The sequence below is a fragment of the Myxine glutinosa genome, chromosome 1 (assembly GCF_964187855.1).
Source record: "Myxine glutinosa chromosome 1, kmMyxGlut1.1, whole genome shotgun sequence".
NCBI lineage: Eukaryota > Metazoa > Chordata > Myxini > Myxiniformes > Myxinidae > Myxine > Myxine glutinosa.
The window spans coordinates 435,405,497-435,430,056 of NC_136261.1; the positions used below are offsets into that span (position 1 = coordinate 435,405,497).

General features: G+C 47.7%; 2 protein-coding genes and 1 non-coding gene across 4 annotated transcripts in view; 1 reads left to right on the forward strand and 2 right to left on the reverse strand.

The window, feature by feature from the left end:
* Nucleotides 1-24,560, reverse strand: part of LOC137419063 (uncharacterized) — a 1,330,575-nt gene that overhangs the window by 711,398 nt on the left and 594,617 nt on the right. The window lies entirely within an intron of this gene.
* The window catches only part of LOC137419053 (uncharacterized), a 240,867-nt gene that overhangs the window by 61,847 nt on the left and 154,460 nt on the right, over nucleotides 1-24,560 (reverse strand). The window contains exon 1 of one of the 2 annotated variants that reach the window (XM_068105239.2): nucleotides 3,157-3,177. The exons of the other annotated variant lie outside the window; for it this stretch is intronic. The gene's annotated coding sequence lies outside the window, so the exon portion shown is untranslated. Of the gene's footprint in view, nucleotides 1-3,156; nucleotides 3,178-24,560 lie in introns of those variants that run through there. 2 annotated transcript variants of the gene reach the window in all.
* LOC144889920 (U1 spliceosomal RNA) lies at nucleotides 18,765-18,929 on the forward strand. The gene has a single exon (XR_013622139.1). It is a non-coding gene; the product is annotated as a U1 spliceosomal RNA (small nuclear RNA).

Here is a 24,560-nt window from a genome sequence, read left to right on the forward strand (position 1 = left end):
CAAATTGATGGCACAGGCAGTGATGTATATATGGGGCTGGGGTCCAGTGCCTTCTTCCTTGCAATCTTAAAAATTGTCACGCGATTGCTCTGAGCTGTGGCAGAGGCAGAGGCTGTAATGTTCAGAACGTAATTGGAAATGCGCTAATAGTGGGGCGGCTTAGCCCAAATATTCAAAAGAATTGTGCATTTTGTGATACAAGCACCAAATTTGGCACAAATGTACATTAATATGTTGCGAACATTTTCAGATATTGGGCCACTTGAAATTCCGTAATTTTTTTTTTCAAATTTTTTCAAATTTCGTAATTTCAAATTTTTCGGGTGACACCGTCACAATTTCGGTCTTCGAGGCCGGCCGATAGGCAAAGTGTGACTGGAAGGGACGAGGTTCTCCTGACCACGTGGCCCTCGATCTGGGAAGCGAGAGGCGTTCCATTAGTGGACGCGCCCCTCACGCCCGACTTTTGGGCGGCCCCGGCAGGCCGTTTGTTTTGACGTTCCGTGACAGGCCCCGCACCCCCACCTCCGGGCCGACCGGAAGCTTGTGCTGAGTACATCATACCTGAACAACTCAGTGAGGCAGAACACAGCAGTGCACACCAGGGTGACCCCTTCAGTGCATAAACCAATTAACCTGTCCATTGCAGGGCATATAGAAATGAAGTTATTTTCTGCATATAATAATAATATAAGTTCAGTTCTATATAACAATTTCTGTTATCACCACTACCACTACAACTACCACTACTACAAGCTTTGTCTGGAATTTTGTGGACTAACAGACAAACAGACATACAGACATACAGACAAGCTGGGATCAAAACATTACCTCCTTCCACCATTGAGTGTAGAGGTAAACATCATGGAAATTATATCATGCCCTAGATTTAATTCATGCTTACCCGTGTATTTGCTTCACTGGTTCACAAGGTCTTTTGCATACATGTAATTCAGACTCTCGTCTTCATTGCTGACCACACAATGTTTGCAACATATTAATGTACATTTGTGCCAAATTTGGTGCTTGTATCACAAAATGCACAATTCTTTTGAATATTTGGGCTAAGCCGCCCCACTATATCGGCCGGCCTCGAAGACCGAAATTGTGACGGTGTCACCCGAAAAATTTGAAATTACGAAATTTGAAAAAATTTGAAAAAAATATTTACGGAATTTCAAGTGGCCCAATATCTGAAAATGTTCGCAACATATTAATGTACATTTGTGCCAAATTTGGTGCTTGTATCACAAAATGCACAACAGGTTTGCTATGCTGCTACACTATAAGTTATGGCTAAAAATATGGATTTAAAGATGAAAGAAAAAAAAAAACTCGGCCTCGGACAAACCTTGGACAGACCCCCCTCCCTCGCCCCCCCCCCCTCTACACGCACAGGAGCCTTGACCCCCGTACATTCGCAGAGAGTGTAAACGGGCAGGGTATCAGGCAACTTAAACTTGGCATCCTGACCTGGCTCGTACGTCCAAACTTCATTCTTCAGACACTGGTGATCAGGCTGCCACTGATAATCCCCACATAATCCCAATGCCGCCTGCGTGGGAATATAGCCACTGATATATAGACTATAGCACAGCGGGCAGCGTGGAGTATGGCGGCTAGGATGGAACATCACGTGATCACTCTGAGCGAATCAGTGAGCTGCTCTGGCACAGGCTGAGATCAGTGTATGATCAGCAAGATGTTCCTCGCTGAAATGCGCTAAGTTAAATATGAATAAAAAATATGGATCTCGTCATTGGAGATCATTTTTAGGTAGGCCACATGGCCATGTCTATGTCCATTGTCTATGCCAAAAATAAAGTACGTGAGCCTCTCAGTTTAGGAGTCTATAGGTAACACACACACACACACACACAAACTGTGTTTTAATTATACAGATAGATTTCATTCAATTTAAATGAACATTTAAAATTGTAAAGTAAAAACAATTCCAGGTTTTACCACCATTTTATCCAGTGGCTATTGCACCACCTTGTCATTCCAACATGTCACAAGAAAGGCCATTCTTGGGGAAAATGTCAGGGGCATAGAAAAGACCCCTCTATATGGTATGTGCCATGTGGCAAACTATCGAAAAGAAGGGACATTCCATATCTAGTATAAAATGCCAAACAATACAAAATAAGGGACATTCAAAAATATCACGTGCATGCTGGACTACCCTTGTGTTCTTAGGAGGAACCAAGTAACGTTCTGGGAATGTTCATATGAAGGGGCACCCTACATCTGGCAAATAAAATACATTTACTTCTTCATGCAGCTGTATGATTCAAATTGGCATTTTTCCCCAAGAATATCCCATCTTTTCTATTGTGTGCCACTTGGCATGTACCATTGTACCATACAGAGGTGTCTTTTCTTTAGTTTGCCACATGGCACATACCATATCAAGGGGCCTTTCTATAGTTTGCCACATGGCACACACAACACAAAGGGGCCTTTTCTATATTTTGCAACAAACCATATAAAGGGGCGTTCCCCATGCCCCTGGCATTTTTTCCCAAGAACATATAATTATATAGATATATCCATCAAGTGAATTGGTTGAAAATTGACGATTTATGTCACCGTAATCTAAGACCTATTTCCCTCAAAAACAACCCACCTCCAGTTTTGCGTGCGACTGATGCAGTGCCCCCTGTTTCCGGGAGGCTGGTACTCATTTTGCCGACTTCAAAAGGATTACAGGCCGAGTCAACCCACGTGGTGTTATTTTAACGGCGTGACCCTAACATCTTAAAGCAGCCACATTATTCATTAACCATGAAGCCAACACCAGGATTAGTTTCATAGGTAACGAAGTAGAACGACACTCGGATCGCACAAACCTCCACCAGGATAAACAGGTAACGCTTTGTATCCACTGATAGACCGGATCTGAATTCGGACCTGAACCCAATACTAATCAGCTCTTCTTCTTCTTCTTCTTCTTCTCGCTTGCCCATCTCATCCCCTAGTTTCGTCATAATCCATCCACAACTCTGACATATTGTGCTTTTTATTTTTTATGTGTGTTTAATCATAATGTTCGCCCTATATCTCTATTAATTTTATATGAAGAATCACTTCAATGATCGTTTTACAGAATATCTTTCTCAGTATTAATAATAAAATGAGAAACTCCGAACAAACCTTTTCCTCAGAAGATCCGAACTGATCACTGTTTCAGCTGCTTGTGGAAAAGGACACCATGCCGATGTTAATTCAAGAAAGAAAGTGACTGTGGGCAAGGGGGTTATGATGTCGGGTTCCACGTGCAGAACGAAAGTGACTCCGGAAGTCCATCGCCCACCGTATTACCATGCATGCCATAATCACCCAATCGGCGGCGTATGTGTTTTGCAACAAGTTAACACACGTAACAACTGTTATGTTTGGAATTCACATGTTATAATACACGTGTAATTTATGTTTCGAATTCACACATTATAATTCATATGTTGGGAAAACGGAAGGGACGTGCGGTTTGGAGAGTGGGAGGAGCTGAGTGGACACGGGGTTTTTTGAGGTCCAATGGGCATGCTGCGCTGTGTTGCAAATTTCTAATTAAACCGTTGATGTTACAACAAGTAGGTTTCGTGTGATTGCCTGATACAACTAGATGGTATTCATAGCATACTTACCCTGCGCAGTCAACTTGGTGTGAGCCAACTCTTTTGTTTTTGAATGTTTCTTTTTTTTTTGATCCAATATGGCTGCCAGATCACGTGAGCGATGACATCATAAATTTATATTCTCTCAATAATTGTTGCTTGGATCACGCTCAATACATTTCAAACTACTCAGACAAAGCGTTGTCCCTGTCGAATTGTGATGTCATAATTATGGCACCAATGACATCATCGTTAACAATACTTATTCCCCACATGGTTATTTAGAATGAGCCACGTTTCAATTTTTTCCCATGGAGCGGTTTTGGATATGTGGAGGTGCAACGTTTTTCCGTTTTTCCAAGATGGCACCTGTAACACATGACCTATGACGTCATGATTATCATTAAAATATTCTGAAGGAGGAGGCGCTCCTGTGGTGAAAATTGTGTCCATCAGACCAACAGTTGTTGAAAAAAAATAAAAAATGATCGGATGGATTCAGTGTTGTATTTGTCAAATTAGGACGTCATAACGAAGGAAACGATGACATCATCATTAACATATCTTATTCCCAATGGAGAGTCGGTGACAATGAGCCAGGTCTCAATTTTTTCCATGGAGTGGTTTCAGATATATAGAGGTGCAAAATTTTTCCAAGATGACGCCTGTGCCATGTCACCTATGACGTCATAGTAATCATTTAAATATGCTGCAGGAGAAGGCCCTCCTATGGTGCAAATTTCGTGTCAATCAGACCAAGAATTGCAGAAATTCTTTTTTTTAACTGATTGAATCAAGCATTGCACTTGTCGAATTATGATGTCATAAATAAAGTACCGATGACATCATCATTAAAACATCTTATTCCCCAAGCAGAGTACTTGACAATGAGCCATGTTTCCGTTTTTTTCCATGGACCGGTTTCGGAGAAATAGAGGTGCAACTTTTTTTCGATTTTTCCAAGATGGCGCCTGTACCACGTGACATATGGCGTTGTAATTATCATTTTTTAAATTCCACAGGAGGAGCCGCTCATATTCTGAAAATTTCGTGCCTGAAACAGTTGCAGAGGATTTTTTTTTTCATACTGATCAGAGCAAGTGTTGTACTTGTCGAATTATGAGGTCATAATTAAGGCACCGATGACATCACTATCAACACTAGCGTGACTCGGTGTGCTCCGCTCGCCTCACAACACGTCGTTTCAGAGGGGTAGGCATCTTTGACCTTTCAGGGGGGTAGGCATATGGTGTTTTGGGTCTTCAGGGCCATTTGGGTCTTCAGGGTATTTTGGATCCGCTGGGCCTTTAAGGGTATTTTGGGTCTTTGAGGTGTTTTGGGTCTTCAGGGTCTTTGGTGTCTTCAGAGGCTTTTGGGTCTTCAGTGTCTTTTGGGTCTCAAAGGTTTTTTGGTTCTTCTTGGTCTTTAAGGGTCTTTGGGTCTTTTTGGATCTTCGGGATCTTTTTGGTCTTTGGGGTCTTTTGGGTCTTCGGGGTGTTTTGGGTTGTTTTTTTTTGTTTTTTTTTATGCAGAATCGAGGCTCGTGAAAGGGCTAACATTTATCACACAAACAAATCAAACAGACAAACAAAATATACTAATACCGACTGCAAAGCCGCAATGAGCCGGCAAAGCCAAAACCTCTTGCCACTATTTTACCCAGAATATTTGACGCCGTTTTCACCGTCCGAAACGCGTAATAATAGCCGTTTTTTCAAATGCTCGAATCTCATTGGTTCTGGCGTTTGATGACGATTTTCGTTGAAGATAACGAGGTTGGTCTTAACGTATTTTAATTACTAATGAGAGGTTTCATTAGATTAGTAATCAAAGAACGACGGGTGAAACAAGCTCCGATTGAACTTTTTCGCAATTGTTTTATGCAAACTTCCGCATCCGGTCGATGGCGCCCATCATTGAGCGCTTTCATTTTAGACATATTTTTGCAAATGCTCGACTCTCATTGGGTCCGGTGATTGGTGACGCGTTTTGTTGAAGATAACCAGGCCCGTGCGGGCCGATGTTGGTCTTAAATAATTTTATTAATACATCTGAGGTGCATAAGATCGTGAATCGAACGACAACGGGTGAAAGAAACTCCTAATGAACGTTTTAAATTTGTTATGCATACTTCCACACACGCGAGATGGCTGCGCCCACTGCGCTTGGGATTCTCGAGCCAAGGCATTATCAGGTTTTCAACATAATACGTACTCGTTTATTGACAACACCGGCTTCGCCGGCTATAAAAAGAGGGAGTGGTAGAAAAGATGGGGAGAGAAGGGGAAGCACACAAACACAACATTTGAGAGCAGGGACATTGGGAGATGTGTGGGAGGGAGAGGGCTTGGGGGGAGGAGGCGTGGGAAGGGGTGGGGTGGGGTGGGAGAAGTGTAAAACACAAGGACACCAAGGACTTCCAGGAAAGAAGTTGGTATTTCAAAAAAGTGGATTGGGGTGAAATTAGCGGGGGTAGAAAAGATTGAAGGAGCTGGGGCTCCCACGTCGATCGGAAGAATGGACGCGACAAAAAGCTAGAATTCATCCGAGTTGCTTTAATAAAATCAAACACTCAGGCACTCTGAAAAACGGTTTATCTGTCAGCAATATATATCTATTAACCCAGGGGGTTTGCCCAGGCCCGGCGCCAGGGGGCGTGGCCCAGCGTCCTGGCTGCGGCCTGGCAAGTTGAGGGCGAGCCTGCCCGGGCATGCCCGGGCATGCCCGGGCGTCCCGACCGAGGCCTGGCAAGTTGAGCGCGGGCCTGCCCGGGCGTCCTGGACGAGCCCGGCATGGTGATCGCTCCGCGTCCTTGATAGGTGCAAGGCGATTGTGAAACCCCAGCGGCAGCCGCTACACACGTCCCCCCAGAATCGACTTGCACCGGCAGGGTCAACTTGAGGGGGGTCCTGATGACCCGGCCGAAGCGACCCCTGGCGGGTCGTGGGAGGGGGTCCGGTGAGGTGGTGGGCGGTCGAGTGGGGGGCCCCGTGGACGGGGGGCGGCCTCGCCGCGGCGGAAGGGCCACCCGTGGTGGGTGGTCGACGTCCACGTGCGCCGGCTTGAGGCGGTCCACTGCAATCCGGTCCGACCTGCCGCCGATGTCGATGACGAACGACTTGTCGTCCCGTCGCAGCACCCGGAAGGGCCCGTCGTACGGCGGCTGGAGTGGCCACCGATGTGCGTCGTGACGCACAAAAACATACTCCGCTGTGCGGAGTGCTGGGGGGACGTAGGACTGGGGGTCACCGTGGTGGGATGTTGGCACGGGGGCAAACCGTCGGGCGGCCTCCTGGAGGTCCGAGCGCTGGTGAGCTGCGGACCAGGGACTGGTAGCGTCGGGCACGAATTCGCCCGGGACGCGTAGCACCTGGCCATAGACCAGCTCGGCGGTGGATGCCTGGAGGTCCTCCTTGGGGGCCGTGCGAAGGCCCAAAAGGACCCACGGCAGCCGGTCGGCCCAACCGCCGTCTTGAAGGCCGGCCATGAGCGCGGCCTTCATGGAGCGGTGGAATCGCTCGCACAACCCGTTTGCTTGGGGGTGGTAGGCCGTAGTACGGTGGAGCTTGACCCCCAGGTTGCGGGCGACCGCGCCCCACAGCTCGGAGGTGAACTGTGGTCCGCGGTCTGACGAGATGTCCGCCGGTGCGCCGAAGCGGGCGACCCAGGTGGTGATCATGGTGAGCAGGTGTGTGAACCCCCGGGACGGGGGGAGGGGGCCCACCAGATCCACGTTGACGTGGTCGAAACGTCGTTCGGGCACGGTGAAAGGTGCCAGTGGGGCCTGGGTGTGTCGGTGGACCTTGGCCCATTGGCAGGCCGTGCAGGCGCTGGTCCAATCGCGGACGTCCCGACGAAGGCCGTGCCAGACGAAACGCGCCGACACCAGCTTCTGGGAAGCTTTCCGGCCCGGGTGGGAAAGGCCGTGGAGGGAGGCGAAGATGCGGCGTTGCCAGGTGACGGGCACGATGGGGCGAGGCTGGCCTTGGGAGACGTCGCAGAGCAGGACAGTGTCCGCGCAGGGGATGTCGGCCAGGCGGAGGCCCGTGTCCGCCGCCCGGAGGGCTTGCACCGTGGTGTCGGTGGTTTGGTCCGCCGCCATAAGCGCAAAATCCACACCCAGGTGGACCGCGTTCGCGCTGGCCCGGGAAAGACAGTCGGCCACGGCGTTGTTTTTGCCGGCGACGTGCCGGATGTCCGTGGTAAACTCCGACACGGCGGAGAGGTGGCGCTGTTGGCGGGCCGACCATGGCTCCGTGACCTTGGCCATGGCGTAAATCAACGGCGTGTGGTCGAAAAACGCCGTGAAAGGTCGGCCCTCCAGGAGGTGGCGGAAATGGCGGACGGCCAGGTGTAGACCGAGGAGCTCCCGGTCAAACGTGCTGTATTTGAGCTCGTTCGGCCGGAGCTGCCGGCTGAAAAAAGCGAGTGGCTGCCAAACCCCGTTCACCCATTGCTCATGTACGGCGCCCACCGCGTAGTCGGAGGCATCCGTGGTGAGGGCGATGGGAGCGTTGAGCACCGGGTGAGCGAGCAGTGTTGCGTCGGCGAGGGCCCGCTTTGAGCGTTGGAAGGCCGCATCCATTGCTGCGGACCGGGCGATGTCGTGCTTGGCCGGCTTGCCCCGGAGGGCGTCGTAGAGGGGCCGCATGAGGTGAGCAGCGCGGGGCACGAAGCGGTGATAAAAATTCACCATTCCCAGGAATTCCTGCAGGGCCTTTATGGTGCGGGGACGCGGGAACGTGGTGATGGCCTCGACCTTGGTTGGCAGCGGCACGGCCCCGTTCTTGGTGATGTGGTGGCCCAAAAAATCAACGGCCGTCGTGCCGAAGTGGCATTTGGCCGGGTTGATGATGAGGCCGTGCTCGCTGAGGCGCTCGAACAGTGTTCGGAGGTGGAGGAGGTGCTCGGCCCGGGACGTGCTGGCGACGAGGATGTCGTCCAGGTAAACGAAAAGGAACGGCAGGTCACGCAGCACGCCGTCCATCAAGCGCTGGAACGCCTGAGCCGCGTTCTTGAGACCAAACGGCATCCGCAAGAATTCGAATAAGCCGAACGGCGTGATGACTGCCGTTTTAGGGACGTCGGCCGCCCTGACAGGTACCTGGTGATATCCCCGTATGAGATCAATTTTCGAAAAAATGACCCGTCCCGCCAGACGGGCGGAGAAGTCTTGGATATGCGGGATCGGGTACCTGTCGGGGGTGGTAGCGTCATTCAGACGGCGGTAGTCGCCACACGGGCGCCATCCACCCCCCGGCTTTGGCACGATGTGCAGTGGCGAGGCCCACGCACTATCGGAGCGCCGCACGATGCCGAGGTGCTCCAACGCGTCGAATTCGGCCTTCGCTACGGCGAGCTTGGCTGGGTCGAGGCGGCGGGCCCTGGCGTAGACCGGCGGGCCCGTGGTTGGTATGTGGTGCTCGATCCCATGCCGTACTGCGACGGCCGAAAACGTCGGCCGCGTGAGGGCTGGGAACTCCGTGAGCAGGCGAGCAAACTCGTTCGCCGCCGGGACGGTGCATGCCAGCTCGGTCGGCGCGGAGCTGCTCAATGTGCATACCAGGGAGCTGAAGGTTTCAGCGTTGATTAAACGACGCCGTTGGACGTCCACCAGCAGTCCGTGTGCGCAGAGGAAGTCGGCGCCAAGCAGAGCCACGGGCACGTTGGCGGTTACAAACGTCCAAGCAAAGCGTTGGCCGCCGAAGCAGAGGGTGACGTTGCGCGGGCCGAAGGTGCGGATAGTCGATCCGTTGGCCGCAACTAAGGAGGGGCCGCAAACCGCGGATTGCCTGTCCTGGTCAGAGGCGGGTATGACGCTCAGTTGGGCGCCGGTGTCGCACAGGAAGCGCCGTCCGGACGCTTTATCTGTGATGAACAGTAAGTTGCCCATGTGGCCGGCGCTCATGGCTGGTAATGAACGCCGCCACGGCCGTTTCCCGGCCTGCCGAAGGTGCACGGGGGTCGGCATGTCCGGGCCTTCTGTCCGAACCTGGCATGATAGTAACACCACGCTTGGTCAGGTGGAGGCCTCGGTCGTCGTGCTGGAGGTGGTCGGCTCGGTAGAGCGGCCGCCAATGGCGTCGGCAGTTCTGCCGTCGACCGTGCCGGGTGCTCGGGCGCCCTGGGTGTTGCGTCGGACGGCGGTGGGTCCCATGTCGCCGCTGCGATGCGCTGTCCTGCGGCGGAGATCTTGTCGGCTTCTCTGGCAAGGGCCCGGGGATCTGTGATCGTCGTGCTTGCCAGGGCGAGGCGTACCGGGTTAGGCAGCTGACGGAGGAACATCTCCCGGAACAGGAATGCCGGAGAGTGCTCGCCGAGCAGTGAAAGCATGTAGTCCATTCGCACGGAAGGGCGCGTGTCGCCGAGCTCAGGCAGATCGAGCAGGCGCCGTGCGCGTTCCGCCGATGGGAGGGCGAAAGCATCGAGGAGAAGCTTCCTAATCGCGCCGTATTTGTCAGCGGCTGGCGGGCTTTCGAGGAGGCTCAGGGCGCGGGCCGCGGTAGCCGACCCGAGCGCAGCTACCACATGGTGGAAGCGGGTGTCGTCGGCCGTGATGCCTCGCAGGGCGAACAGGGACTCCGCCTGTGCGAACCAAACCGCCGCGTGAGCCTCCCAGAAGGTAGGCAGTTTAAGGGCGACTGCCGTGTCCATGTCGATAGGTCACCAATGAAGGAGCTGGGGCTCCCACGTCGATCGGAAGAATGGACGCGACAAAAAGCTAGAATTCATCCGAGTTGCTTTAATGAAATCAAACACTCAGGCACTCTGAAAACCCGTTTATCTGTCAGCAATATATATATATTAACCCAGGGGGTTTGCCCAGGCCCGGCGCCAGGGGGCGTGGCCCAGCGTCCTGGCTGCGGCCTGGCAAGTTGAGGGCGAGCCTGCCCGGGCATGCTCGGGCATGCCCGGGCGTCCCGACCGAGGCCTGGCAAGTTGAGCGCGGGCCTGCCCGGGCGTCCTGGACGAGCCCGGCATGGTGATCGCTCCGCGTCCTTGATAGGTGCAAGGCGATTGTGAAACCCCAGCGGCAGCCGCTACAAGATCAAGGTTTTTGGATGGGGGAAGATAAGAGATGGTGGTGAACAGCTGTTTTAAAGACCTGGAGGGAGGAGTAGGATTGAAGAGAGTGAGGGAGTTTGTTCCAGAGGCGGGAGAAAAGAGGAATGAAGGAGTGAAGCTGAGCAGAGAGTCTTGATTTTGGCAGTTTAACCATAAGAGGGTTGCAGGCAGATCTTGTGCGACCTGGAGGAATATTTGGGGGACAGAGCCCAGAGGGAGCTGGGGGGGGGGGCAAGGCCGGAGAGGAGTCGGCAGAAGGTTTCGGGTTTGCTGGGTGTTTTGTGTCTTCAGGGTGTTTTGGGTCTTTGGGGTGTTTTGGGTCTTCGGGGTGTTTTGTGTCTTCAGGTGTTTTGGGTCTTCGGGGAGTTTTGGGTCTTCAGGATGTTTTGGGTCTTCGGGGTCTTTGGGGTCTTCAAGGGTGATATGGGTCTTCTGGGGTATTCGTGGTCTTAAGGGTCTTGGGGGAATTAAAGGGTTGTCAAAGGTCTGAGGGGTTTCAGCAGTGTAAACGTAATTTAACAGGGTGTTACTGTTATTTGAAGAAGAAGAAGAAGAAGAAAACGTTTTCGTCACATGTAAACATAGTGACAAACATAGCGACATAACCTATTTACGTTTGCTCTCTTGTAATAAGATATCTTATTCCCCATGGTGGGTACTTGACAATGAGCCATGTTTCCATTTTTTTCCATTGAGCGGTTTGGGAGATATAGAGGTGTGACGTTTTTCCAAGATGGCACCTGTACCACGTGAGCTATGACGTCTAATGAATAAAATATTCTCCAGGAGGAGGCCCTCCTTTGGTGAAAATTTCATGTCAATCGGACCAATGGTTGCCGAGAAAAATAATTTTTAAAATGCAGACACGGCACACACTTTACTTTACTGAAATGCAGACACGTTCGTAACTGAATGCTGAACCCCGCTTTTTGCTTCGCAAGAGCAGGATAATAAAGTTGTTGGTGGTGAAGTAAATAAATAAAAACAATCTTACTATAATTCACCAAATGTCCATCCGTCTGTCCGTTCAAAGGTACCGCAAAAACGGCTGAACCGATCGCAACAATATTTTGGGTGGGTAATCCTGGGACTCCCTGGAGTAAAATAGGCCATTTTGTTTTTCCAAGTTTTCCAAACACAATGGAATAATATTTACAGATATGAATACTGATGTGGCTTTTATTGAAATTCTACAAACTAGCAACGGTACCCGCCCTATGGGTGGGGCTTCAATTGGGAAGCCCAAATGAAAAGGCAAAATATCAGAAATTGAAGGCTTTTTTATTTTAAATGATTCATATAAACATCTGTTGAATCATGTCACACGCACATCATCAAAATCTAAACAGGACACGGGGCACATTTTGAAAAAAGATTGAATTCTGCAAAACGGAATCGGCCGCTGCACACCTTTCTCAGTCGCACGTTTATGTGTGAAGAGTGTGTGCCGAATCTGTAACACGGAAGTGGCCGCTACACCTGTTTCTCAGTCGCTTTGCACACGCTGCCATGTTACTTCGGAGCCGTACGTTTATATTGGAAGAGTTCGTCAGGAGTCGATCTACTCTGTCCTGGTACGTAGAATAAACAGCATTTGTAGAATTTCAACAAAAGCCATATCACTGTTCATATCGGTAAATATTATTCCATCGTGTTTGGAAAAACTGGAAAATTGGAAAAACAATATAGCCTATTTTACTCCAATTGGTCCCAGGAATGTCCACCCAAAATATCGTTGCGATTGGTTGAGCTGTTTTTGCGGTACCTTCAAACGGACGGACGGATATTTGGTGAATTATAGTAAGATACTGTTTAGATTTTGATGAGAATTATGAACCTGCGGCGAATGCAGAAGTGGACAGATGACGGCAATGCGTGGGTTTGATAATATCCAAATACAACCGTCATTCATTTGTAATGTTAAATCGTTAAACGTTAATCGTGTTAATCGTTTTGTCAATGTATCAATTGATGATTGGAATCGAGTGAATACAATCACGGTTTGGAATTCGTAATTGTGTTCACCCAACCATACGGAACTTCACATCAGGATTTAAATATTTGTTTGTCACGAATGCTGTTGAAAGTTTTTTTATATTGATGTTATTTAATTTGTGATTGGAGTTATGCTGTTTGGAATGAAAAAAGAGATATCGAGTTCAAGTGAATGACGCAATGCCGTGATGGTTTCTACTTTCTAAACGTGAAATTCGCAGATCGCCACATGCAGATTCCCCATTGACTGGGTATGGAACACACATACACTATTGTTTGCGAACGGGTACGTTTTTCGTGGAAGTCCTTCACGAACTTGCTGTCCATGTCTGACGTGTGACTGAAGGTGCTACAGGAAAGTGGATTTCATTGGTTTCATGCTTTAGCATTCGCCGTTTCTGTATTGTCTGTTTGATTATGGCTTCCCACCCATGCGTAGCATGGGTACTTCACTAGTTGTTGTAATAAGTTTTTGTGATAAATGTGATTCCCAAAGTTCATAAAAAGAGATAAATGTGTTTGTGTTTTGTCCGTTTGTCTGACAATGTCTGCGACCGCATGTCGTATCCGCAGATGGAAGGACCCCGAGTCTGGACCCAAACTCTGCACATCGATTGATCAAGATCTCCGGGGATCTCAGGACGGCGACTTGAACCATTTGATTGTTGGGTTTGATTGTTGGGATCAAGTTCTTTCCTGTGATCGTTTCTCCTCAGGTCGTTATTACTGGGAGGTCGATGTGAGGTCGAGTTGTTGTTGTAGAATCGGAATCTGTTTAAACTCCATGGGGAGAAAAGGGGGAAAAAGCGGGTTGGGAGAGAATCCCGAGTCTTGGCGTTTATGGAAACATAATAACAAATTCTCCGCACACCACAACAAACAATGTACCGACCTGTCCGTCCCGGGGGATCATGAACGGTTTGGGTTCTTCTTGGATTGTGAGACGGAAGAGTTGACGTGTTGTGGGGACTCGCGGGTCCTGCACGTGTTCAGGGGGAACTTAATGGACCCCGTTAAACCCGCTCTTGGGGTTTGGGATGATGATGGTTCCGTTCATTTTGTACATTTGGTGAAATAAACTTTCATCACGAACTGATTTGGTTATTTTGGGTTCAAATCAATCAAATCATTTACCTGTTCATGACGATGTGATTACTGATTAATGTTTATACTATAATAAGTTTATAAAATTGAATAAGTTCATTGTTTATCTCATTTAATGTGAAATGAACTTTAACCCGAATTCTTCACTCTCCTCACCATACAATACGGATTCTTCTTCTTCAACCGTGTGCCTGAATGGGATGTTTGAGTAAAGAAAGTCCCTCCAGGTAGATGAAACCCTTTGTGTTTACCTGGAATGGAGCACGAGCGTTAATCGTGAAGGTGAGAGTGGGTTTGGATCGGATCACAGGTAGAATGTGGTTCCATTGATGGAATTAATAGAACGTTCATCCGGTATCGCTAATCACACCGTTGGAAACATGGGCAGGTCACCTTTTGCGTGTTACTGTCTCGTTTGGTCCGATGAAGGGTTCACACCCGAAACGTCAGGTTCTCATTGCTTCACACGGAGGTTTTAATCTCTTAATCCTCGTGGAAATCTCTTCGATCCAATCAAAACACAGCGATAAAAACGCGATTTAATAACCGGTATAGTGACGTCACTAACAACCTCTAATCGAGGTGTTTCACAGGTAGAATGATCCATCAATGCGAGTACCGTCCCTCGGATGGACGTTAAACGGGAATCCCGTCTCCCGACATTAGTTGGTGAGCGTTAAAGATCCCACGGTGTCCTTCGTGGAGAGCAGGTGAGCTATCGCCGGCATCCTGAGCAAATTACAGAACAAATCCACATTAACCTGCACAGGTCATTGGTCATCATCGTCACAGCCATGCACTCAGTCAACACCTGATCCACACCAACCCCCTGCACGGTAACCCCGTACCCGCCCCCACCCGACGGTGTAATACACCTACTGGCGTGACCTCTTCTTTACCTGCGGAAAGCTGGTTCTCGATGTATACCTGCGGAAAGAAGGTGAGAGTACCTGGCTACTGATATTGGAGCTGAGTACAACACTTCAAGATCATGATCACTTTGGATGTTGGAGGTCACAGACATCAGGTACCATCACCTTGAGAGCACAGGTGGAACAAACCCTGAAAACCCCCATTTTAAACCAGGAATAAATCACAAAATAATAACATGAAAAACCAAACACTTTGGGGTAAATTGTAATTTCAAATACAGTGAACACTTCAAATAAATGTCAAATAAATTTACCACTGAGTCAGGTGTATGTGAGGACATCATGGGGTACACTCACCTCCAGCCTCAGGGACTATTCTGCCCCATGGGTTGTGTGGTGGCCATGGAAGGCCTACATACGGAGACTGGCGAACCTGAACACATGGGGTAGTGGGTGATTCTGGGTAATTTTTGTCGTTAACTCTCTTGTCCACATGGGCACATGTTAATTCTCCTGACTTGTCGTCTGGTATGGCAGATAGGTGCAGGAATTGTGCCTTTGATGATACAAGCATGGCATTTGTCACACAGTCAGAGTATGTCCTGAGGAAGATATTTGGCTATCGGGCCATCGCAGATTTGTCCTTTTTTGAAAAATGGCCGCCATTGTTGTCACAGGACAAATCTGCGATGGCCCTATAGCCAAATATCTTCCTCAGGGCATACTCTAACTGTGTGCCAACTCTCGTGCTTGTATCATCACAGGCACAATTCTCCCAAATATTTCACATAGCTGCCGTACTTGTCCGACTCCTCCGATGTGCAGACCCATGGCTCCATCAATGTCCACCAATCTTGTTTGGGGACACAAGGACATTCACCGAGGAAATGACTGTAATCAGCACGACGACCCCACTTGTGTGCAGAGGGGACAGGACTGCGTCATCATTATGACGTCACAGGTCACGTGGTACAGTTGCCATCTTGGAAAAACCGAAAAACGTTGCAACTGCATATCTCCAAAACTGCTCCACGGAAAATGTTGAAATGGGGCTCATTGTGAAGAACCCCGCATGGGGAATAGGTGTGGTTAACGATGACGTAATGGCTGCCTTAATTATGACGTCATAATTCGACAGGGTAAATACTTAGTCTGATCAGTTTGAAATTTATTCACCGTTATCTACACAACAATTATATATTTGAGAATATAAATTTATGACGTCATCACTCACGTGGTGTGGCAGCCATATTGGATCAAAGAAAAACAGAAGAGTTGCCTCGCACCAAGTTCAGTGCGCAGGGCAAGTATTCGATGAATACCAACGAGTTAAGCACAGGTAACCAGCTACATCAGTAATTAAGCATAGGTAACCAGCTATATCAATAATTAAGCACAGGTAACCAGGTACATCAGTGATTAAACCACAGGTAACCATTTATATCAGTAATTAAGCACAGGTGACCAGCTACATCAATAATTAAGCACAGGTTTTACCTGCAGAGAGAAGTTCAACACGACAAGGCACATGAAGACCCTTGTGCTCGACCCCCGAAGCCCTCGATAGATATTCTCATTTTGAAGAAGGTGGGAACATTGATGTGTAACAGGTGTGAAGTTCTGATCGAGTCCGGATCAGATAGCAGGGAATTTCACAAAGGTGAGAATTCTCGAGCAACATTTGGGAAAAAACAAAGTTTCACAACAAAGGAAAATTTATTACTCTGGAAAAGAGAGAGAGAAACATATTTCAGGTGAGAAGCAGATTTGAGAAATGCAAAGCAGGTGTGGATATATTTTGCAACAGGTGACACCATGTTGGTGGCCGTTTAATGGTCGAAGCGGAGTCCAGGTAATCATAACCCAGAATGAGCAAATTCCCTTAGGAGAGATAAAATACCTTCTTTGGTACAATCTCTGAACAGGTATTTTTGGTTATTTAAAACATGGAGTTCTTGTACTGAAGGTAATTTCACTTGAAGGTAAAATCATCTCTCCAGGACAATTAAACATTCATAATAATCGATACAGGTATTCGGTTTTGTTTACGTGTTTCGCATTTACTCGCAATTAATTTTAGGAGAACACAAATTATTCCCACACCGTGAAACACCTGGACGGCAGTTTATACCTGGGTCTGAATTCGAACCTGGACATGTTCAAGATCAGTTTCAAGAAAGAAGGATCATTTTAGCCATGAGGGTAAATGTCCCGGTGAAGTACATGACATTCCCATTGCTTCTCCTCACACCAATCCCCTTTTGTTACCTGCACAGGTGCTTCCAGCTGTTCAAATCGAACGGTTGTTCTTTGTAAACTAACGAACACTATCAAGGTCCAGGTAAATTGTAATGAGCGAAAGATTCCACCGACAACCCCGAAGACATTCCTCGTGGGAGACAAGATCACGTTTACCGATTGTACGTAGTGGGGCAGATATGTGCAGATTTTTGCCTAAATTGTTCACTTTCTGTTAAAAGCACCAAATTTTAAGGAATGTTAGAACTGATTGTTGTGGTAAATATCTCATATAGTTCCATCTCAAAATTTCCCGTTAAATCGAGTTTTTGGGCGATTTTCAAAATGGCCGCCAACTTGACCAAAAGTGCGAATCCATATGACCGGAAGTGCTTTAGAAATAGCGTAGATAACTTTAAAACATGATTACAATTATTTATTATATGTTTGTTGAGACATTTATGTTGCGTAGTATAGTCAAATGTTGAAAATGTGCTTTGGCCGAAAAAAATAAATTGCTGGTCTCTGGTCAGACCAAAGTTCCAGAATTGATGCGGCGATGCAGTTTTATTTTATTTTTTATTTTTTTCGAAAAGCATGGATTGCACATATAAAGGTGTTGTTTTTTGTGTCCTCATGCCTTGCGTTCCTGATCTGCCGTGGCGCCGTCCAGAGAGAAATTAAAGACAGCCAATGGGACAGGTCGGCCTTTTTGTAAATAATGAACAAAAGCTTAATAAGTTATTTTAAAATGTATTTATTCTGAAAATCATTAAGTTCTTCAAGACTGCCATTTCGTTCTCGAGATCGCCTCGCCGTACCGTCAAACATTCCATCGCGTCAACACTGCGCATGCGCAAGTCGTCTAACAGGCGATTGCCGAAGCATTTGAATGCTGAAAAAAGCGCGCATGCGCAAATGACGACACCCCTGGACCAATCTTCGTGTGCGGGATGACACAGTGCATGTGTGTCAAAGCCGTGCATGCGCAGATGGGCTGTATGGTGTTATTCAAATCGGCGCATTCACAGCTGGGCGAAACAGCTAACGCGGAAGCGCTTGAATCCATGCCGATGGTCTCCCACGATCTCTTCTCCCAGTCCACCAGATTATCATAGACACTTACAACTTCATGTCAAACGAGATAGGATCCAGGCCTAACTAACGAGACCACCCGCAGCTCTCTCGGCCTTCTGGTTGCTTCACACGAACCCGACAAAGAAGGTCTTCGTTTCAATAAATATCCAGCCGATTGGATTCATGACGGCACGGCACACAAAACTACTCATCTCATTGGAACGGCTGGTTGGATTTGGACAAACTAAACGTAATTTTGTGGGAGAGAACCGTGCGCGAACGTAGATACCAATGGCGACCCTCACAGACCCGTATTTCCCAAGATAGCGCGCCGGCCCCGCAACATGCATACATCATATGGCTACTCACGCTCGAAATCACGAAATCGCACTTCCATTTCCCTGGGTGTGTGACGTCATATGCATAAGGTCCATAGCGAGGGTGAGAGTGGGTTTGGATGGGATCTCAGGTGGAATGTGGAACCCTGGATGGAATTAACAGAACGTTCATCAGGTGTCGATAATTACACCGTTGGAAACAAGACCAGGTGACCTTTCCGGTGTTAATATCTCTTTTGGTCCGATGATGGGTTCACACCCGAAACTTCAGGTTCTCATTGTTTCCCATGGAGGTTTTAATCTTAATCTGCGTGCAAATCTCTTCCATCCAATCAAAACACAGCGATAAAATCACCATCAAATAACCGGTATAGTGACGTCACTAAGTTAATTTAGCGTCATCAGGTGAATGCAAATTCCAGAAAAGGTGTCACATCAAGTACTGTGATTAACAATTCATATTCACCTGGCGGGAGGTAAACCGTGATCATACAGGTGGTGCCCTCAGGGCGACATTGCACTTTGGGAGGGGCAGGTTGGGGTTCACCCTCGAATTTCTCCAATTGGGGGAAACTCGACCCTACAATTTTTGGAAGTCGGGACTTCGATCTCGCTATCCCCGGATATTTAAACAAAGAACAGGTAAAACACCTTCATGTTAGGATGATCCATCAATGCGCGATAGGGGGCTCATCATGATGTTTCACAGGTAGGATGATCCATCAATGCGCCATAGGGGGCTCATCACGGTGTTTCACAGGTAGGATGATCCATCAATGCGCGATAGGGGGCTCATCATGGTGTTTCACAGGTAGGATGATCCATCAATGCGCGATAGGGGACGCAAGAGGGTGTTTCACAGGTAGGATGATCCATCAATGGGTGGCATGGGGCTCATTACGGTGTTTCACAGGTAGGATGATCCATCAATGCGCGGTATGGGCTCATCACGGTGTTTGACAGGTAGGATGATCCATCAATGCACGATAGGGGCCTCATCATGGTGTTTCACAGGTAGGATGATCCATCAATGTGCGATAGGGGGCTCATCACGGTGTTTCACAGGTAGGATGATCCATCAATGCGCGGTATGGGGATCATCACGGTGTTTCACAGGTAGGATGATCCCTCAATGTGCGATAGGGGGCTCATCACGGTGTTTCACAGGTAGGATGATCCATCAATGCGCGGTATGGGGATCATCACGGTGTTTCACAGGTAGGATGATCCATCAAGCGCGGTTTGGGGCTCATCCTGGTGTTTCACAGGTAAGATGATCCATCAATGCGCGATTGGGGGCTCATCACGGTGTCTCACAGGTAGTATGATCCATCAATGCGCGGTATGGGGCTCATCCCGGTGTTTCACAGGTAGGATGATCCATCATGCGCGGTTTGGGGCTCATCCTGGTGTTTCACAGGTAGGATGATCCATCAATGCGCGATTGGGGGCTCATCACGCTGTCTCACAGGTAGGATGATCCATCAATGCGCGGTATGGGGCTCATCCCGGTGTTTCACAGGTGGGATGATCCATCAATGCGAGTACCGTCCCTCGGATGAACGTTAAACGGGAATCCCGTCGACATTAGTTGGTGAACGTTAAAGATCCCAAGGTGTCCTTCTTGAAGAGCAGATGAGCTATCGCCGGCATCCTGAACAAATTACAGAACAAATCCACCGCAACCTGCACAGGTCATTGGTCATCTCCGTTACAGCAACGCACTCAGTCAATGACGCTGTCCCGACACCTTGTGCCGCTTTCAAAAGAAGAAGAAGAATCCATGATTAAACACCTTATAGGTTTCTGTTCTGAAGTCTCGTCGGTCCAAACACCATTGAACTTACCGCTCGTTTCACTCACAGTGAAATGTACCTGTTGGAATTCGGTACCTATATCTGGTAGGGGATGCTTCTTCATCACCATCAGGTATTGTGGGATACCTGCCACGTGTTTACTGTGTCGCGGAGATATCAGGTATGGCAGCAGGTTTATACCTCAACAGGGTGCTGTTCCCACCTGCCAGCTCTTCTAGCTTCCACAAACCTTTTTAGTACGAGGACAATGTTGATGTACACGAGACACCTTGGTCGCTCTTGGTTCATGTACAAGTTTCCGGCCGCACAAGGAACGACTTTGCTGTCGATCTCTCAAGGTTAGACCACTCAACTGAGTCTGGAAGTGCTGAGTTCCTGCCAATGGGGCTCTTTGAGGTGTTTTGGTTCATGGTCTTGATGTAACAGCTTTCAACATCTCATCTTCGTTACCTGAATGTTGGTAGATGTTGTGGGTGGTGCCACGCGTTGTTGTATCTTCCAGGTGTGTGTTCATGGAAGTCCAGGTTATCAATGGCACTTTGAGTGAATTTTCCACCTTTAAGGTTTGTGGGTTTGAGCACCAAGAGCTCACCTTGTTCCTGGTCCTCCTCACTAGTCCGTGACATGGAAGCGATACATCTCTGGCTATTTGATACCTGATGATATTGATAAAACGGTTCAATATTTAAACTCCTTCTTTACTCCTGGTTTGTTCAAGGTGTGAAATGCTCGTGGGGATACCTGCTGCGGGTGCACAAATACCTTGATCCACATTCAGCACTTTTTCCCGATTTCTCTCATTCGGTTCCACTTTAAGTCTGACTCATTCATCTCTGGAGTTGCATCAGTCACCATCCAGGTCACGTGATTGTAGAGGGACACAGGTACACATTCAGGTGCAGAATCACAGCGATGAATAAACAGGGATGGATCACCTTCTGGATTCTTCTTCTTCTCAGTTTCTCAGAGGTGTCCTTCACATCATTCCGGAATGATTTAGCAGAATGGTGGAAGCCAACGTTCTTCTCAGGATGAGCACCTGTGGTTGTGGATTCGTCACCACTTCCCTCTGCACGTTTCTTCAGGCAGGTAACCTTTGAGAGATAAAAGATAACCTATTGACATATCTGATGAACAAATTATGGAAGATTTACTTTTTTATGGGACTATCATGACCTTTGATCTGCGGTCTGTGTCGTATTCTTCATTCCTTTTTGAGAACTAGGGCGTGCCCGTACGTGGGTGCAAAAAACATGCGTGCAAACAACAACAACAAAAAAAAACTTTGAAACCACGTGGCAGTAACGACCACAGAACCCCCCCCCCTCTATTTACATGAAATGGTTTGGTCCATTCGCAAAGCCAAAGCGAACGGCTTGCGAGTACGGTAGAACCCCCCCCCCCCTCTATTTACATGAAATGGTTTGGTCCATTCGCAAAGCCAAAGCGAACGGCTTGCGAGTACGGTAGAACCCCCCCCCCCCCCTCTATTTACATGAAATGGTTTGGTCCATTCGCAAAGCCAAAGCGAACGGCTTGCGAGTACGGTAGAACCCCCCCCCCCCCTCTATTTACATGAAATGGTTTGGTCCATTCGCAAAGCCAAAGCGAACGGTTGGTAAATAAATCGCCATAGCTCGGTAACTACTTCTCCGATTAATATGAAACCTTGAAAAGGCACATCCTCAGGTCCCCAGCAATATACCTGGCAAGTTTCAAGTATATCGGACCCGTGGTTGTCGAGAAACAGCGGTCACAGGCAAACAAACAAACACACAGACACACACACAGAGATTACTGGAATTATAGATAGATGGAGCACCTGCATATAGTGGTATTCATATATGCTCACCTTCACTCTTTCATTCCTCTTTTCTCCCGCCTCTGGAACAAACTCCCACACTCACTTCAATCACACTCCTCCCTCCAGGTCTTCAAAACAGCTGTTCACCACCATCTCTTATCTTCCCCCATCCAAAACCTTGATCTTTTCTACCCCCACTAATTCACCCCAGATCCACCTTGTTTGAAATTCCAACTTCTTTCCTGGAAGTCTTGGCAGTGTCCATATGTTTTATACCTCTCCCACCCCCCCCCCCCTTCCCATGCCTCCCCCCCAAAGCCCTCTCCCTCTCACAGTTCTCTCCATGTCTCCATGTCTCTCGGTCCCTGCTCTCAAATGTTGTGTTTGTGTCCTTCCCCCTCTCTCCCCATCTTGTCTACCGCTCCCGATGTTATTTGTTTTGTGTGTCTGTTTGTCTTTCTGTGTGATTAATGTTCGCTCTTTCACGAGCGTCGATCTTGTATTCAATAAAAAAAAAAAAAAAAAAAAAGGTATGGATAACCAGCACCTGTTTTTGTGGTGAAGTGAACTCAGAAAGATGTAGTCTGTGGGCTGAGTATGGTTTACACGCACCCCTCTCCCCCCCCACAACTTAACTTCCCGGGTATGTCCATGTACCCCCCACCCTAGGGGTTAGGAAAAACCATGTTAACAGAAAAAAACTCATTCCCAAGGTACCTCCCACGCATATTTTGATGTTACCCCCCTGTGTCGGTGATTTCCGAAAATTAGGGGTAGGCGAAATTCAAATGGCCATAACTTTTTACCTAGTCATCCTATGGTTGCATATGACCCCTCAAAATGTTTGACCTGGGACACTCTTTACAATGATATGTGTTATATGCAAATGACATCACTAATGTGGTCACCAGAGGTCAAACTATGACGTAATTTGGGGGTTGCCGAAAATCCATGACCTTGAAAGTTAAAAATGACCTGAGGTAGGCAAGAAATTGGTAAAGGAATGTTTTATTATGCCTTTTTGATAGTACATATATCAAGACAGTTTATGGAAAAAACAGCTTCGAAAAATTCCAAGTATTGACTGGTTGGCGGTCGTTTGAATTTAGAGGATGGCCCAAATGGCCCAAACAATGCATGAAGGCAAACTGCAATGTACCTATTTCTTTCAGGCAGCATGGAGCGCCCTGTGAGGAAGAGGAAGTCTGAAGACCAGAAAGACCATGCAGATTCGGAAGATGTAGGCTCAGCAAATAAGGGTAAAGCTGAAGATGGTCAGGCACCCAGAGAATCGATAGAAAACGTTTGTATCATTCACATGAAAGACTCCAAGTGCCAAGACTTTATATTTCTCAAGAATTCGAAAGATCCAGATGCCAGGTTAAAAAGACTTTTGCAAATCAGTGAAAAACGGTTATTTCAACTTTTCGAATCCCCGAATCGAATGGAAGATGTCTGCAGGCAGATTCCATCAACCTACTCCATTCACCACGGGTATCACAGGGACTGTTACAACGCTTCACGTCTAACTTGAACCGGTTAATTCCACAGCCAAATGAATCTCTTGACTTGGGGAAAAGACGGGAGTCACGAAGATCATCTACCGAAAAAGATGATGTCTTATTTCAACCAGACTGTGTCTTCTGTAAAAAGGTTGGGAAAAGGGCTATAAAAGTACGTGGCGCTTGGACAACTGAACCAACTACAAAATTTGAACGCGTAGGTGGTGAAGCAGTTATTCGGGAGGCCGAAAAGAAACAGACTCAAAACTTCTTCTGCGCATATCCGGTTTTGACCTTTTTGCATGCGAGACCATGTACCATCGGAGTTGTCGGTGTCAGTACATGCAGAGACCTGAGAAGTGGAGAAGTAGCAATCCTGGACACATTGAGCAACAAGCTTCACTTGAGAAAGCACATGAACAATCATTCAATAGAATATGTGAACTGATAAATGAAAAGGTTGTAAAGGAGAAAGATGTGCTCAGGTTGTCCGACTTGAGAAACATATATGTATCTGAACTAGCTAAAACTCCCCATTCAAATCCAAGTTACAGGGGGGAAAATCTGAAAAACAAATTAAAGAAATGTGACCTGTACAAAGACACATTAGGTTTCTGTCCCATCAGTGATGGACGTTTCAAATCTTACCTGGTGTATAGTCTCAAGTGTGATGTAGGCACTGCTGTCAAAGCAACAGACACACTTCGTTCTGTTGATCGGTCCAGAGAAACGGCTAGAAATTTGCGAAACGATATCCTTGACAAATTTGAAGCTACAGAACAAATGGCTTGGCCACCCACTGTTCAGTCCCTTCCAACCCAAGACATATTGCCAAAAACTCTAGAGAACTTTCTGAAGTGTCTTCTTTCAGGGAATGAAGATGTTGAGTCTGTTAGGGTAAAACGACTAGCTAATTCATTGGGGCAAGACGTATGCAGGGCTGTTACCCATGGTCGGTGGAAACTTCCAAAGCATGTTCTGCTTGGAATGACCCTGCACCATCTATTCCGCAGCGCAGAACTCGTAAAATTGATGAACAAACTTGGACATTCAGAAAACTATTCATTCTTGCTAGAAGTTGAAACTGCAATAGCTGTAGCTGTACAGACAACATCTTCATTACTACCTGTG